This window comes from Balaenoptera borealis (genome assembly GCF_965194805.1).
Source record: "Balaenoptera borealis genome assembly, chromosome: 18".
NCBI classification, from domain to species: Eukaryota; Metazoa; Chordata; class Mammalia; order Artiodactyla; family Balaenopteridae; genus Balaenoptera; species Balaenoptera borealis.
Window position 1 is genome coordinate 59279327 of NC_138877.1, and position 17797 is coordinate 59297123.

Here is a 17797-nt window from a genome sequence, read left to right on the forward strand (position 1 = left end):
ATTAATTTATTTATTTATAGCTGTGTTGGGTCTTCGTTTCTGTGCGAGGGCTTTCTCTAATTGTGGCCAGTGGGGGCCACTCTTCATCGCGGTGCGCGGGCCTCTCACTGTCGCGGCCTCTCTTGTTGCGGAGCACAGGCTCCAGACGCGCAGGCTCAGTAACTGTGGCTCACGGGCCTAGCTGCTCTGCGGCATGTGGGATCTTCCCAGACCAGGGCTCGAACCCGTGTCCCCTGCATTGGCAGGCAGATTCTCAACCACTGCGCCACCAGAGAAGCCCTGCAAAGTATATTTTAGCTGAAGCTTTTCTAGATATAAATATTATACTTTTTAGTTAAGAAAGATGAAATTAGTGTGTTTTAAAAATTAACTAGATCTAGATTTAGAGATAGATAAAGAAAGGATGGTCTCATACTAGGGATCTCGTTAAGCCACTATGAACCAATATAGCCATGCCAATTGTTAAATTACTGAAACTCATTCCCAAGCAGGTTGGAAAATTATATTGCTCCATCTCTCACAGTGCTCTCATCTCATCAGTATGCTCACCACTGAAGTCCCTCAGAAGTCCTTGCTACCACTTGGTACTACAGAAGATGTCCAAGAGCCTATTTCAGTGTCTGGGCAACAGTGGACAACATTATTTGTCTGTTCTTGCTTATTATCTATTGTTAAATATCTTGTATATCACAATTTGCAGATAGCTATTGGAACAGGCAGATGGATACCTTTTTGTGATACCTTGCCAGAAATTCTTGCAGAACAAGCTGATTCAGATAGAGGTTTTCCTAGCCATTATTGAGCAATTAACACATGCCAGGCAATTTACTAGGTGTTTTAACATGCATTCATGAGGAAAACAATGACCACAAGTTTTCCAGTGCCAGAAGGGAAAATTTATAAAATACTTGTTCATTCCTCCTTTCTTAAAGATATTGATTATACTCTGCATTTAGAAGTACAACTATTCTGTGCGTTGGCCTATTACCTTTCATTTACAGTTGCATTATAAACATCAGAATTTCTGAGTCTGTCTATATCTATAAATAGCATTATCTTCTCCAAAAGTCAATGCACTGTGCCTTCACACAGTGTGATAATATTGATAATAAAGGAAAAAAACACTTAAACTTGTTTTGTAGCCATGTAGGGAAAATAGTTGTTTATTCAGGTGTTGTCAGTATTATAAAGATGTAGAAGGACTCTTTCTCCCTCCTTATTTTTTTTTCCAGGAACTTACATATATGATCACAAATATAGCTACACTTAAGGGGTGGGATGAGCTAGAAGGTAGGATAGTATCAGTGTATATGTGGACTAAAATGATTACTGCTCCATCTGAGATTGCTCTTTCCAACCAACTCTCACAGACTTTAGGTGAATCTAGACGTAGAGAATAACTTCAGCTATTTAGAAGTTATATAGTATATAGGGAAGATGTCTTCATCTGTCTCATCTTTAGCCACACAGTTATTTGTGAATTGAATAGGGGACTGTTTATTTAGATTAAAAATATATACATATATAACTACTATCTGGAATAGAAGCCCTTAAAGCAAAGATGAGTTGAACACCTGAAAGTCATGGAAGGAAATACACAAATCCTCTCTATCACTAGTTTTCTCCCTCTCTCATTTAAATACAGGCCTTTATTTCTATCAGTTATTAACTGTCAATATTAAGTATCACTGGTACCTTTACAAGTGATTTTTTTAATGTCCTTAGAGATATAATTATAAAGAATTTGAAAATTCTCTCAGTTCTATCAACAAAGAGAACAATATGAAATTTGTGGTGACATTGCATGTCCATACCTCAAAGAAGTGCTTACAGGCAGAACTGTATCTTGGGTAGCACATGGAGGTATAACATGAATATGTGCCATTTAGATAATTCAAATTTGTACTTTACCTTAAGCGTTTTTATCATCTACTTCTATTCCCAAATAAATGTTGTATTCTGTTTAGCTCTAGTTTCTTTAAATTTTATTAATTACTAATCCAAGTTTTACTGTATTTTCTTCAATATTTTCTAATTTGAATGATTTCCAAATTATGTTCCTCCTATTGGATTTCCCTTCCCAGCAAATGTATTCTGAATTAATTTCAGCAACCCTTACTTTACTAATGAAAGCTATCACTACCTATCAGATGTCTTAACCTTGAGATATTATAGAATTTATTTTTAAAATATGCTAATAGGTTATCATCTTTAAATCTAAGAGTTTTTAGCCAGCCAGGAAGGAGCAACTTTTATTACATTAAAGATTTAAATTAATTAAATCAATTTATATTTTGGACAAATAAATTGAAATCTTAAAGTTAGAAAAGGAATGTAAGAATGGGAGAATTAAGTACAGAATAGCTGAATATATTGTTGTTCCTTCTAAAATGTTCTTTGTCATTCTTACCTATAATTTTCGGAGGAGAAGAGCTTCATTAGAAATAAAAACAAAATTGGAACAGCGACATTTAAAGATACCTGGAGCCTAAAACTCATCGTATGTGGAAAACTTTTCATAATTCAGTTGCAGCCTTGTCTTAGGTGAACTCATTTGAGCCATTTCAAGTAGGATTCTGTGCACATCATGATCTCAGAATTGCTCTAGTAAAAGTGTATAACAACTCTGTGACTACCGCTGACAGAGGTTGTCTTTTATGACTAGTTTGTGAGGACCTTTTGACAGGATGTGATCTGGGTGGCTGTGACACCTCATTGATCCATTTACCGTCTATGCCTGGTTGTTCTGTAACAGCTATGAATTGGTTTCCTTCTCGTAACTTCTAACAAGAAGTCTAGAGATTTTCTGAAAAAGTTTTGGGTGTGAAATCTCAGTGTTAATTTTGAGAATATTGTAAACTACATAAGAAATCTATCAATTAAAAAAATATAGATAAACAATTCCTGTTGTTTATTTGTGTATTTTGCAAACATAAAGTTAATAGAGGTTATTAAAAGTTTAAAGAAAATTAACATTTTGCTTGAAATACAGTTTATTGCTTGTTTATACATAGCATTATATTTTTAAATGATGACTCCATGTCTCAATTGTATCTTTGCAAAACAGGAATAGCGACATCAGTATTATTCTTAGGATGTGTTGCTTGAAAACATTTATTAAATATTAGCCAGAATAAGCATGATAATATGAATAGTCAGATTGATAGAGATAGGTAGAAATACACCGTGGAGACTCTAAACAAGAACATTTATTATTAAGTCTGATTGTTATGCATCGTTATTTGTTAATTACTCCTTGCACCCCAAACTTTGTCATCAGATGAATTCTGTTTTTGCTACCTAGATTTAAAACAGTATTCAAATCTGGATATTATACAACAAATTATGAAATAAGTTTTAACCGTTCTAAATTTTCTCGTGAATAGATTTTCCCCAAAACTTTATTATTTATGTTGATAGGGCCATTTGCAGAAAACAAATGTTGAAGAACTCCATTCTAATAATAAGAAGCATTGGGTTTCATGTTATGTAGGGAATAAAACATTCTAGGAAGGGAGACAGGAGTATAGATAGAAATACTATAATTTTATAATGAAAATATTCTTATTTATCATCATACTGGCAGAAATCTCACTAATTTGTGACATTATCCAAGGGTAGAATTGAATGGACTTACCTTCCAGAACTGAGGCATTTATTCCCTGGGGGGCTGTTTTATACTTTGATATTGATGTATTTTATAGTTCAGATAACCAACAATTATCTTGAAAACAACAGGAAATAAATATGATTTGGCTACCTGACCATGAGAATTTGTAATAGCACCAGAATTGTTACTTTGTCCCAAGGTATGCATCCGGTCTGTGATCTGAATCATTCTGTTACTGCCTGAGGTTCACTTCTCAAAGTTTCTGCATTCAAAACAGAACTGGTTAATGACCTACAAGACATATAACTATCGGAGTTATCTTTTCTAAGGAGCAGAAATTTTCAGGTTAGCACAAAACTTCACTGTGTCAGGGCACTAATCAAATAGTAAATTAGCAAAGCCAAATATGGTGAATTATCTAATGAATTACATCATCCATGGGTGGCCTTGTTAACTAATGCCCAGTTTGACTTTGAAAAGCTATTCTGTAGTCTTAATTTTCACATTAGATAAACATTAATACATGGAGACAACATTTATCAAACCTAGGCTGTATGCCAAGCATCAAATACTATGTCAAACAAAGACTACATCTCTACTTTCCAAGTATTCACAGAAAAGATGCGATGAAAGCCTCATATGCAGTTACAATATATGTTATTTTCCACTTTAGAATTATGTTCTATGTTTATGAGAGACCATATAACAGAACTACAAGCACTGCCTCAGCCATTTAGGAAAGATTCACAGGGTAAGAGGCCCTGAATCAGATTTTTAAAAGAGGAACAGGCACCGAAAAAAAGAAGAGATCATTACAGGCTGAAAGAAAAACCTGAGTAAAGAGTGGAAGGTGTGATGTGATATGTCTCATTCAGTATAACTTATCCAGTTTAGAAAAAGTGCCTGAAGCACTTTTCTTTTGCTGTTGTTGTTACTGGTATAAGACAAAACATGTAGACTACCACTGAATCATGGAGCACTTACAGGCTTTTCTGGAAATAAATTTTTAGCCTGTAGGGAATGGGGAAAGAAGCAAATAAGTAGGGCAGTGACAGAATCAGATTTGTGTTTCATAAAAAGGCCTTGACAAAACTGTAGGGCATTGACAGGACGGTGAACAGACTGGAGGGCTGAAGACCAGCAGCATGTCATTATCATAATTTGCACTAGAGATAGTATGGTCACAAGACAGTCTCAGCTGAATTGGAGAGAATCAAGAGACAGGAGACTTACGTTAGAGAAGGAGAGAGAAATATATAGAATGATTCCCAAGAAATTGCCTTGAGCAACAGGATGAGTGACAGTGTTATTAAATAAGATGGGAAACATATTAGGTTCAAGTGAAGAAACTGATGACTTATATTTTGGACAAAATGAGTTCAGGATGCCTATGGGATATCCAAGGGAAAGTATCCTAGCAGGCAGTGGAATTTTGGGAGTGGAACCTAGGAAATGGGTCTAAAATATATGGATTAATTAATACATTAGTGATTCTTATAGAGACCACTAGCAATACAGTGTGAATGAGACAGGCTTTGAATTTGCTTCCTTGAAGCCAAGAATGTGATAAAGACAGTCATCCAAGTGTAGAGAGAAAGCAGAGATTGTGGACTGAGTTTTAAGAAACTCAGATAAAAGGAAGGGGATAAAGCTTCTTCTTGGATTCAGATTGCAGTCAGTGTAGAACAATACACTACAACCATAATTAATTTCCAATATCTCATCCTACTACTTGAACATTATCCACAGCTGATATTTATTAGGCAGTTAATATAGAACAGGCACTGTGTACACTCCGTGACATAACATTATTGCGTGTATTGAAAGCATGCTAGCCAGTATATAAAATTACACAAGAAGAGGCAACCCTGAGATCTCATAACCTCCTATTTTATAAATTATGCACATAACAGTGCTGGTGGGCAAAAGTCAAAAGGGCTTTAGAGGCTCAGAAAAGAGGCAAGTTAGATCAAATTATCTGGTTTAGTGCCTGTTTCAAAGATGCTATTTTATTAATTTTACTTAAGTTTTTTGACAGAGCCTTAATCTGGGATTTAAAATAAAAATCCTTTCCTTGTTCAAACCATTTAGAGTGTACTCTGTGTGAGGCATTACTCTGTGGGCTTCATTCCAGCTTCACAGAGATCCTATGGAACAGGAGCCGTCATCTCGGAAAAAGAAGTAACATCTCCAGTGATGTAGGACTTGCGTTTTTGTTACTTTACTTCCCTGCATGAGACATAATCATGGTCGCAGTGATCTCTCAGTTTAGGCTTAGAACTAAATTTTCCATTAAAATAGAAGCATATCCAAGGCATGACTTTTCCTATGTGAATCTTTAGCACATAGTTGCCTGACACACAGTAGATGCAACCAGATGCTGATGGCTGCTAAGGATACATATACATGTAGATGTCCTGAGGAGGGTCCAGGTGTTCATAGTGCAGCAAGGTAACCAGAAGCATGGCTCAATCAGTGACAGAACATGTAGGCCCAGTTTGAACAGAATATGGTGACTAGACACCTGGAAGAAAATCAACACAGCGCAATTGCCTTGTGCTAAACATTCTAGTAGGAGACTTAAAACTCTCACTTAAGCTTTACAAGGGAAAGTAGTATAACCAGCCCTAATGAATGGATGAAGAAAAGATGCATCAAATTGATTATATAACTTATTCAATGTTAGAGATGTCCTTATGGATCCAAAGCTCATTCTTTTTCTGCTGCACCTTGCCACACTCCCAAATAGAATGCATTCTACCGGCAGCATATTTCCATTAGGAGTTAGTCTGTTGATAACAGAAGATACGTAATTTGACTTTCCTGATTAAGAAGGAGTTGTCTTAATAATTATCACTGCACACACTATCAGCAGGACACCTCTCTGTTCTTTCTAATTGAAAGATTATGTGTCTGCCGTCTACTTCAATCACCAATGGATGGTGATTGTAATTTTGGATGGATGGATGGATGGATTAGTAGATATCTTAAAAAGATCCATAGAAAAGAAAAATGGCTTCTCCTCCATAATGCATGTGTATGCACACATATACTATATACATAAAATATATATAAGCTAGTGCATGTGCAGGTATGCACACACATATATACGCTCATCATGATGAAGGGAGAGAGAGGCAGAGGCAGAAGCTTGCTTACCTTGCCTACCACTGAAAGGAAATTTGTGGTTATTCCTCATTTAGCAGTAGTGCAAAAGAACGATTCAGTCATGTGCAAATACTGCAAACATATTGCTAAGGTCAGTCAGTGCTGAGGTGAATTTCTAAGAAAGTGCTGATTGTGTAAGTTAATACTGCTTGTGGAAAGCTTTAACTTGATATTCAGTTTATTTTCAAGTTAAAAGTGCCAGCCCAAATGATCTAGATGTCAAAACCCACCATGTAGAGTATATACCATTTCAACGGTTCTGAGGGTAGCATCAATTTTGACCTCTTTATCTGCACCGTAGTATTCTAATAGCTGTATCATCGGTTCAGGACTGAAGAAAAGCAAGCTTCCACCCTAGTCAGGGTCAGCTCTAGTATAAGTCAAGGATGTTGGAAGTCACAATTCCGCAGCAACATTCTATAGGTTTCCATACCGATTGTCAACACCAGAGATACCAATAAGCTTAGGGAAAGGAATCTCTTAGGTAACTTCAATTCATAAACCTTACCCATCTGTAAATGAGACTCATTACATTGAATTTGACCTAGTAGATATTTTATCTCCAACTTATTAGATTTTATGACAAATGTATAATTAAAATTATGTATAATTACATAATGTACAGTATAATTCAAATTATGTATAATTACAATTATGTATAATTACTTAATTAAAATAGCACTCGTTTCTGAAACACAAATCAGTGAACTATATCAAATACTATTTTATTTCATGGGAAAAGGAAAATGTATCTTAAAATTTTCAAGATTACCTTCCATGCATTATGTTCATTGTTAGCAATAGGAAGTGAAAATTTAGGTAATTTAGTTGCATATTTGGGAGGTGGGATTGTGATGTACCCCAAAATTAAGCAAACTCCCTCCATTTTTTGAATTAAAATGAAATATTTTCCTTAATATATCCTAATCCTAAAAGTTTTCCTGAATGTTTACCTGTTTCTATATCTACATGGTATATTTTTAAAGAAATATTAAAAAATGCTCACCATACATACCTTTTATTAAGTTTTATAAAGGGTAGAATCATTGTTGCTTTCCATCTGTTACTTTCTGTGTCTGACTTCCCTACATCCACAAACCTGATTCACATGATTGCCGTGTCTGTCACAGGGGTTTGAAAGAAAAATAAAAATATCTACTAATAAATGTTGCCTTTTAAGATCTTGGGCAAAATGGGTTGCCTCGTTGCCTGAACCTTGCTATCCAGACCCACACAGCCAGTACAACCTACCTTATTCTCATGGATGTGAATCTTGAAAGTTGAGTATGTGACTATTTAATTCTGGAAGGTAAGAATACTAAAAAAGCTGCCACCCTTGTCTTGGAATTGTTTTAACCCCTCAAAAACAAGTTCATGTGTGCAACAAGAGATATGTATAAGTATGTTTGTAGTTAAATTGTCTTTAATACACCCAAATGGTAAATGGTTTCAAGTGTAGAGTGAAATACATAAATAAATGATTCATCAAATGGATATTCTTAAGCGTAGATAATAAATTAATTACAGTTACAACATGGTGTAATTGCAAAACAAATGTTGAGAGGAAGAAGCCAGAAATAAAAGAATAGATGTGGTATGACTTCATTTTCACAATTTCAAATAGGCAAAACATATTTACAATGTAATAAATCAGGATTGTGTTTACTTTGAGGGAGGAGAGAATGATTGGGTGGTGGAATGGAATGAGTTGGCTTTCTGGGATGTTGGTTATGAGACTTTTGTTTTTAAATCCAAGGCTGGTTTCAGAAATGTGTTCACTTTGTAATAATTCACTGAGCAGTGCCCTATGATGTATGAGTCCTTTAAGAGGTAGATTATACTTTAATAATAAGTTAGAATTTAAAAAAAAAATTTAAAAATCCGTAATCAAAGTTAAATCTCTAATGGTCAACCAGTCATATCCAGAAAAAAAGGTCAAATTCTTTTTTTCTTGTTGAAGAATAGTTGATTTACAATATTGTGTTTGTTTAAAGTGTACAGCACAGTGATTGAGTTTTTTGTGGATTATATTCCATTATAGGTTATTACAAGATATTGGGTATAATTCCTTGTGCTGTACAGTAAATCTTGTTGCTTATCTATTTTATGTATAGTAGTTTGTATCTGTTAATCCCATTATCCTAATTTGTTCCTTTCCCACTCCCTCTCCTCTCTGGTAACCACGAGTTTATTTTCTATGCCTGGGAGTCTGTTTCTGTTTTGTGTGTACATCCACTTGTATTATTTTTTAGATTTCATATATAAGTGATATCATATAGTATTTGCCGGTTTCTGATTTATTTCACTAAGCACAACATTTATCAGGTTCCATCCATGTTGCTGCAAATGGCAGTATTTCATTCTGTTTTTATGCTGAGCAATATTCCATTGTATATATGTATCACATCTTCTTAAGCCATTCGTCTGTTCATGGGCACTTGGGTTGTTTCTGTGTCTTGGCTGTTGTAAATAGTGCTGCTATGAACATTGGCGTGCATGTATCTTTTTGAATTAGACTTTCCATTTTTTTCTGGATATACATCCAGGAGTGGGATTGCTGGATCATATGGTAGCTCTATTTTTAGTTTTTTTAAGGAACCTCCATACTGCTTTCCATAGTGGCTGCGCCAATTTATATCCCCACCAGTAGTTTACCAGGGTTCCCTTTTCTCCACACCCTCTCCATCATTTATTAATTGTAGATTTTTTGATGATAGCCATTCTGACTGGTGTGAGGTGATACCTCATTGTGATTTTGATTTGCATTTCTCTAATAATTAGTGATGTTGAACATCTTTACATGTGCCTGTTGGCCATCTGTATGTCTTCTTTGGAAAAATCCCTGTTTAGGTCTATATATCCATATTTATAAAGTAATATATTAGCATAAAAATCTAAATGTATATTAAAAACTAAATCATATGTAGGGCTTGTTCTAAGAGTGCTAGCATGGTTTAATGCTAAATTTGCTAATCAAGTAATTTACCATATTAACAGAGTAAAGGACAAAAGACTGAATACAGGAAGTATTTATTGAGTACCTCTTCTGAGCTGTTCCCAATCTTTAGGAAAGACCAATGACCAAAACAAACAAAATCTGCATTCTTAATGCTTTTGTTCTACTGGAGGAGACAGATAATAGTAAGTCAAGCAAGTGAATAAAATTCAACATTATGTTAAATAGGAGAAAATATGAAAACAAAAAATGGTAAACATGAAATATATATTTGTAGAAGTGGATGGATGCTGTTCTCTAATAATTAGTGATATTGAGCATCTTTTCATGTGTCTATTAGCTGTCTATATATCTTCTTTGGAAAAATGTCTATTTAAATTTTCTGCCCATTTTTTGATTGGGTTTTTTTTTTTTTTTTTTTTGGATATTGAGTTGTATGAACTGTTTTTATATTTTGGATATTACCCTTGTCCATTGAATTATTTGCAAATTTTTTCTCCCATTCTGTAAGTTGTCTTTTCATTTTGTTGATGGTTTCCTTTGCTGTGCAAAAGCTTTTAAGTTTGATTGGGTCCCATTTATTTATTTTTGATTTTATTTATTTTGCCTTGGGAGACTGATCCAAGAAGTTACTGCTACAATTTATGTCAGGAGTGTTTCGCCTATGTTCTCTTCTAGGAGTTTTATGGTTTCATGTCTTACATTTATGTCTTTCATTGTTTTACATGTGGCTGTCCAGCTTTCCCAGCACCACTTGTTAAAGAGACTGTCTTTTCTCTATTGTGTAGTCTTGCCTCCTTTGCTGTAGATTAATTGACCATAGGTGTGTGGGTTTGTTTCTGGGCTCAGTATCCTGTTCCATTGATCTATGTATCTGTCTTTGTGTCAATACCACCTTGTTTTGGTTACTGTGGCTTTGTAGTATAGTCTGAAGTCTGGAAGGTTATACCTCCAACTGTATTCTTTTTTCTCAGTATTGCTTTTGCAATTCTGGGTCTTTTGTGGTTCCAAATAAATGGGGATTATTTTAGTTCTGTGAAAAATGTCATGGATATTTTGATAGGGATTGTGTTAAATCTGTAGATTGCCAACAACTGGATTGAGCTTTGAAGTTGACCTTACCCAGAGCCTCTCAAAAATTCAGCCCAGTCAGCACCTTGATTGCAACCTTGAAATACCCTGAGCAGGGCATCCAGCTTAGAGATGCATAGATTCCTGATCAAGGAGATTACGAGACAATTAATGTAGGTTGATCTAAGCAGCTGTATTTGTTTGTTACATAGCAGTAGAAATCATATATATATATATATACACACACATATATGAATAGTTTTCTCATATTATTTAGTAGAAATTGCTAATACATATTATCTGTGATAGTTAATTTTATATGTCAACTTGACTGGTCCATGGAATGCCCAGATATTTGATCAAACATTATTCTTAGTATTTCTCTGAAAGTGTTTTGGGATGAGATAAACATTTACTCCAATCAATTAAAGATCTGAATACAGTAAAAAGGCTGGCCTTCCCCTGAGTAAGAAGGTTTCTGCAATTAGCTCTGTAATCTGAATAGATTTAAAGATGCTAATGACTCTGTTTCCAGTAGAAAAGAGAGAACTGATGATAGCCTATGGTGTGGCAATAGAGATAGGCCAACTATCACTATTGGATAATTTATAAGAAGCAATGGGTGATTGTGTGTGATACTTTGGAATATTTTGGTAAACACACAAGTAATGAGATTGTCAGGTTGCTCCTAATGTCACTGAACAAGAAAAGGATGAGCTCAGGGATTCAAATTCTCAATTTAAGTGCTGTATTAAAAGTCCTGAAGGCTTCTGTGTATTCCCTGAAGGAGACCCTTAATTTCTTGTAGCTGTAGGACTGAGGTGGCTGAAAATCACACTCATCCTACAACTGGCTGATATACAATGCATGTTGAACTCGCAGCTTCTCAAGGTGTCTGTTATAAGGAATGGGTTCTTAAAAGGTGGAATGTGTACACGTGGGAAGACCTTGATCAAGCTGGTGACATTGAGCCCCCCTAATTTTTCTAAGTCTTTTTTGACACTGGAAGCAGCTTTGACTTCTACTGGAAGTGGCCTCTCCACCCCTTCTGAGGGGGTTAACCCTACATTAACTAAGGAAACTATAATGGCCCCTAGCTTTGAGGCAATTGCCATGTAAGACAATGCTGATGTCCTCAACATCCACCCTACCACCCTTTTTTCCTTCTAGGTCTATAACTAGACTCAAGTTGGTGAGGTACAAAGTGTGATCCAGAAGGTGTTCTGTGGTCTAAAAGAACTACTTGAGTTTCCTAATTTATACAGAAAAAAATCCAGGGAGCTTGTGTGAAGATGGCTTTAAGGATGTGGGATAATGATGGAAGGAATATAAAACTGGGTCAGGCCAAATTTATTGATGGGCTCACTAAGCAAAGATTCTGTGTTATTGATGGAGCTCAGGGAGGTAAAAAGGGCTCAGTTTTTTGGTTGGTTGGCTGAAACAGGACCAAAAGGTGGCTCAGAGTTAGCGAGTTGGAAATGCCAGACCTGCCTTGCTTTAATGTAGAGGGAGGGATTCCAGAGCTTAGGGAGATTGGAATGGTAGAGTGGATTTGTCATTTAAGATTTACTCACCCACACTGGGAGAGACACACAAATAAACTTCCTCCAATACTATGAGAAATAAGTTTGTGAGGGGAGCCCCATCATCCTTCAGGAGCTCAGATCTCTCTCTTCTCTGTAGTCCAGGCTTTACAGTGGGAACTGGAGTCACCAAATTGGGAAAATGAAATGCAATGGGAGTAATTGCATCTCAGGGTGACAGAAGCCAAGTGGCAGCACTCAACTGCTAAAGACAAGGTGGGCATAGTTAACTAATGACAGCAGAGTCAAAGCAAAGAGCAGAATAGTCTGACTCACATAGACCTATTACCTAGCCGATCATGGTGTTCCTAGAGGTGAAGTAGATAAGAAGCCTATTAAACTCTTACTTGATCTGTGTAAGGAAAATTTCTAGGTCAAATAAACAAAAGTCTCACCCTGAATCACAAGAACAGTCAAGATTCCGTAATCAACTCTCAGACTTGAGCCAGTTTACTGACCTAGAGGTCCTTTTGAGGAAGGACCCTGCTACTCTGACATAAATTTGTACTGTTAATCTTTCTCCTAGCCTTCCTCAAAGAACCTGCAGCCTTTCACCAAGGTGTACTGGAGGAAAGGAAATAATCAGAACTTTTGAGGACTACTAGACATTGGTATCTTGATCGTAGCTATAAATTATAAAAATGGTTGTAGTTTGGTTGACACAACTTCTCACACCATGCCACAATTTTACCTAGGCTTCACAATGACATATTATGATAAATGTTTTCCTTTTTCAACTGAACCAGGGCAATACTTTACACAGCCTTCTGCTCCAATATTACTGAGGATTTATTTAAGTATATTTGTTCCTTTGTGCTTATGGTAGAATTACTTCCACCTTGCAAGAATATATTGATACAGATCTCCACTTAATGGCTTGAAGCAAAAGAGTCTTTGCAGAAGATTTTAAAATATAACTCCATGTATATGGCCCTTGTATGTATTTCATATCAGTTACAGTTACAAACACTACACTATGTACGGTGTTCTATTTTGCTGCTTTTGCCTTTAGACTCAGAAAAGCTCCTGACTTTACTGTTTATGCAGTGTTCTATTTAAAGTAGTACTTCACACTGAGATTTTTTAAATTATCTACTCCTTTTTTTATCACCACTTCCATAAAATGTCTGATTGAAATTAGTTACTGCTATAAGTAGCATTAGTATCTGGAATACTCCAGTATACTTCAAAATAAAAGTTCATATTGACCAAACTCAGATTGTTGGTTTCCTATTGATTATTCATAAGTCATGGAAGAAAAATAATAGCTAAAAATGCCTCTCTTTTATTTCAGTCCGTATATGCATACCTAAAACTGCCTCTTGCTCCAGAGTGTGGAAATAATAATCAACATGATATGCATTTGCACTTGAATGGGATAAATTCATTTACAAATGAACTTTTTTGGTGTTAATATATTTAAATTAATTTGTCTTAAACACTTATCCATGTCCGTGCATTTACCACTCTTACACCCTCAACAAGCAAATATCAGTAAAAGATTATAGGTATTTTGAAGAGGATGTTCAGTCATCGTTTGACTATTATCATAATCTTACTTGCTATATGAATATTATTTATTTCTTCACACTGTTTCATTACTAAAGCAATTCATATGATTCATTTCATACAACATTTATTTCAAATAAATGCCATTCTGCACATCTCCTATTAACGTTTTGTTAGTGTCCAAATTTTTATTCCAACTTAGATACTTTTATAAAATACTTGGAAAATTAAAGCAAAGAGAGTTAAGTGGTACATATAGTATTAGTTGTATATTAAAAATAAGTTTTCTAACAGTGAAAGTTGTTTTACTTGATTACAATTAATTAACATATTAGAATCAGTTACACTCTGGAATGATGCAAAATAGTGTTTATTATGGCAGAGGAACATATCAAATGCCTTATCCTTCTTCCGAACTGTGTCTATAAGCATTCAAATAGATGCGTTATGTTCATTGGCAAGCAAAATAAGTGTCCTTGAAATCCTACATCCTTCACTGTAGTTCAGCTCACTTGACACATTGCTAACATATCAGATGATTAAATGGAAACTTATAAGTACTGAATATTTAAATCAACTTTGTATAATAGACCCATTGAGTATATATAAAACTCAAGTTCATAAAGTAGAAAATAAACTCGTACTTCAAGGAGAGGAATAGGCAAATGGGCTTTGTGTTCCCCCTGTTCCATGTGCTCTCTGTGATTTGGGACAAGGTACATAAATATTTGAATCTCTTGAAAACACTGTAAAATGGGACATTATCTAAATCACAGGTTAATTTAGAGGCATAAATATAGGTTGTATACAGTGCCTAGCACAATTCTTAGGAGATCTAAGCTCACAACGAATGTTACTTATCTTTTTTATATTTATTTATTTTATTTATTATTTATTTTGGCTGCACCGGGTCTTAGTTGTGGCACTCGGGATCTTTGTTGCAGCATGTTTAGTTGCAGCACGTGGGCATCTTAGTTGCAGCATGTGAACTCTTAGTTGAGGCATGCATGTGGAATCTAGTTCCCTGACCGGGGATTGAACCCAGGCTCCCTGCATTGGGAGCGCAGTCTTACCCACTGGACCACCAGGGAAGTCCCCAAATGTTACTTATTTATTTTATTTTTAATACTGTCTTATTGCTATTATTTCAATTCCTTCACTCTATTTAGAAAATTTCCAAGATTATATTTTCTTAGGTTCTCAATAGCTTCTTTCCTTTTCTAATAATAATGAAAAGGATTCAAGAGCAAGGTCAGAAAATGTGTTTTTGGACGATACATGCTTGGGCAGTTAGAAGTGATGAATTCTTTACTTGTGGACCTATCACTAGTAGCTACACATGGCGGGGGGGTGTGCAGAAGTGCCAGAGGGAGATGTGTCAGGCATCTTTTCGTTTTCTTCTCTACCATGTGTTCAGTCCCAGCAGTTCATGCCATTCAGCAGGTTCCCCTGCCTTCTTGGTTCCAGTTTGAGTCATCCCACAGGGAGCCCTCGTAGGAGATCAGATACAGAAGGAGAGTGACATTGGTAGTACATTTATACCCCTAGCTCCCAACTTGCAAATTCACCTTTAGGTAGTTTGACCCTTCAAGAGAGGTTCACTACTCCTTTACAAGGTGGCTGACACTGTGCAACTCAGTACCTTTGGGTTCTGGTCATTTCACTCTTCTCTTGTCCTTCCGACTCTGGGTTGTTGCCTCCTTAGCCTTTGGAGTTCCCCTACACACACCTTATATAGAATCCTTTAATCATTTCCTATTGCTGCTTCACAGAATACCATAAACTTAGTGATTTAAACAATACAAGTTTTTATTTTAAAGTTCTAGAGGTCGAGGTCAGAAGTCCTAAAATCCGGGAGTCGGAAGGATGCTTTCCTACCAGATGTTTTAGGGGAAAGTCTGTTTTCTTGTCTTTTCCAGCTTCTAGAGGCTACCTGCACTCCTTGGCCCTTGGCTCCCTATTACTTTGACATGTGCTTCTCTCACCACATCTCATCTCTGACTCTCCTGTCTCCCCCTTTCACTTACAAAGACTTGTGTGATTACATTTAACTCCATCTGGACACTCCAAAATAATTTCCCCGTTTCATAATCCTTGATTTAATCACATCTGCAAAGTACTTTTGGCCATTTAAGGTAACATATTCACTGGTTCTAAGGATTAGGACATGGAGATCTTGGGCAGGGGGTGCATTTTTCTGCCTATCTCAAGTTCCTTTGTAAATGAGTTCTCAAATTCTCTAATTTTGAGTGTGATTTATTTCTTGATGGGAACCTCAATAATACTAGGAGACCAATTTCCCTACTGTTTTTTAGGTTCCTTTTCCAATATTATTCTGTGTAAGTAGGAAAGAGACACCAACTAATAACAGTGCTTTCTTTATACCTGTTCCCACCATTACCAATATGGTTTAAGCTCATTTTATTCTTCGTGTTATATTCTCCAATCATCAGTTTTGTTTTTTTTCCCCAAGTCATACTACATATATCTCTAAGAATAATATTCCCAAAGTAAAGCTGTTTTTAGCAAACACTAAAAATAAACCTAAAATCCAGCATCCTTGGATTGATATTCTAAGCCAACTCATTTTAGGCAACTACTCCAACATTACATTTACTTTAAAAAATATTTTTAATATAGAATTCTATTATCCAGAAATTTGGATTTTATTGAATGAGTAAAAGGCCTTCCTATCTCCACAATCCTGCTTATTTTTGCTAAAAATAATGTATTGTTTCTAAGATACATTTTCAGTACCTTCTCAGATAAATTCAGATAGAAGGGAATCCTCTACCTTCTAAATTTCTGTAGGATTTAGGCATCATTTGTGGTTTTTATTGCAATTCATAATGTAGTTATTTCTATTTTTATATCTACACCTAGATTTCAAATTACAGAATCTTTGTATAGTTAAGTTTTATATACCTCTTACTATAGAACATAGAGGATATATATGCAGTTCTTACATAGTTTTCTTTTTTCCCCAAGGTACTTGACTATTTAAAAGTACTAAAGTAGGCACTCTGAGAATGGAGCTGCATATCTTGGTGAATACAATGTTCTGTTGTGTTGGATTTTCTTATATAATGAATTTCCAATATAAGCATCAAACTAGGAGTTTTTTTTCTAATTCATTGCCTAAAGTTCATCGATTGAATCATGGTTAGCTGGCCTAGCTGATAGCATAAGAAGTCATACAAAAACTAAAAAGACCTAAATTAATAAAGGTGAAAATCATAGCATGCTTCTGTGTGGTGATTCTTATCTTATACAGAAGCTTAACAGAAAGTTTATGGTATTTTGAGTAAAATGTGAAGTCTTGAATTAACCAGGTTCGGTGTTGATTCTGGTTTTGCTACTTATACAGTATATTACCTTGCTATGTGGCTTAATATCTATGAGCTTCAATTTATTTATTATTATTATTATTATTTTTTGGAACTATAATGCTTTTATTACCAGAATGTACAAAACATTGATCCCTTTATAATTCTACAATACTGCCTCAGATTCCCCCAGTTTCAAACAACTTGTCTTTTAAATTTCCATAACATCCATTTAGCATAAATGATTTTGTTGCTGTTCACAGTAGAAGACAGTCTTTAGCTTTGATGGTTCAGACCTAATTAAACAGAAATGGCTAACTTTGGGCCTAAGATAAATGTGGTATAGAAACAAGAGCACAGAACCCTACCAATACACATAAACCATACTCCATTCAAATAGTCCTGGGACCTTACTGAATGGACTTTCAAATAAGTAAGCCTCCCATTAAAATACATTTAAAAATGTACTGTCTGATAAACTCAAAATACAAAAAATGCAGTATCACCAATTATGTGCATTTTCTAGGATTCGTTTTAAAATTCAGACTAATGTTTAACAATAGCATTTCAATTA

The 17797-nt window shown here is 35.3% G+C and overlaps 1 pseudogene across 1 annotated transcript in view; it reads right to left on the reverse strand.

Annotated features, from left to right (window-relative positions):
- The window catches only part of LOC309615489 (pantothenate kinase 3 pseudogene), a 29947-nt pseudogene continuing 12150 nt past the window's right edge, over positions 1–17797 (reverse strand). The window contains exon 1 of the transcript in view: positions 1–17797. This exon is cut by the window's right edge and continues 12150 nt beyond it. The product of the transcript in view is annotated as a pantothenate kinase 3 pseudogene (transcript).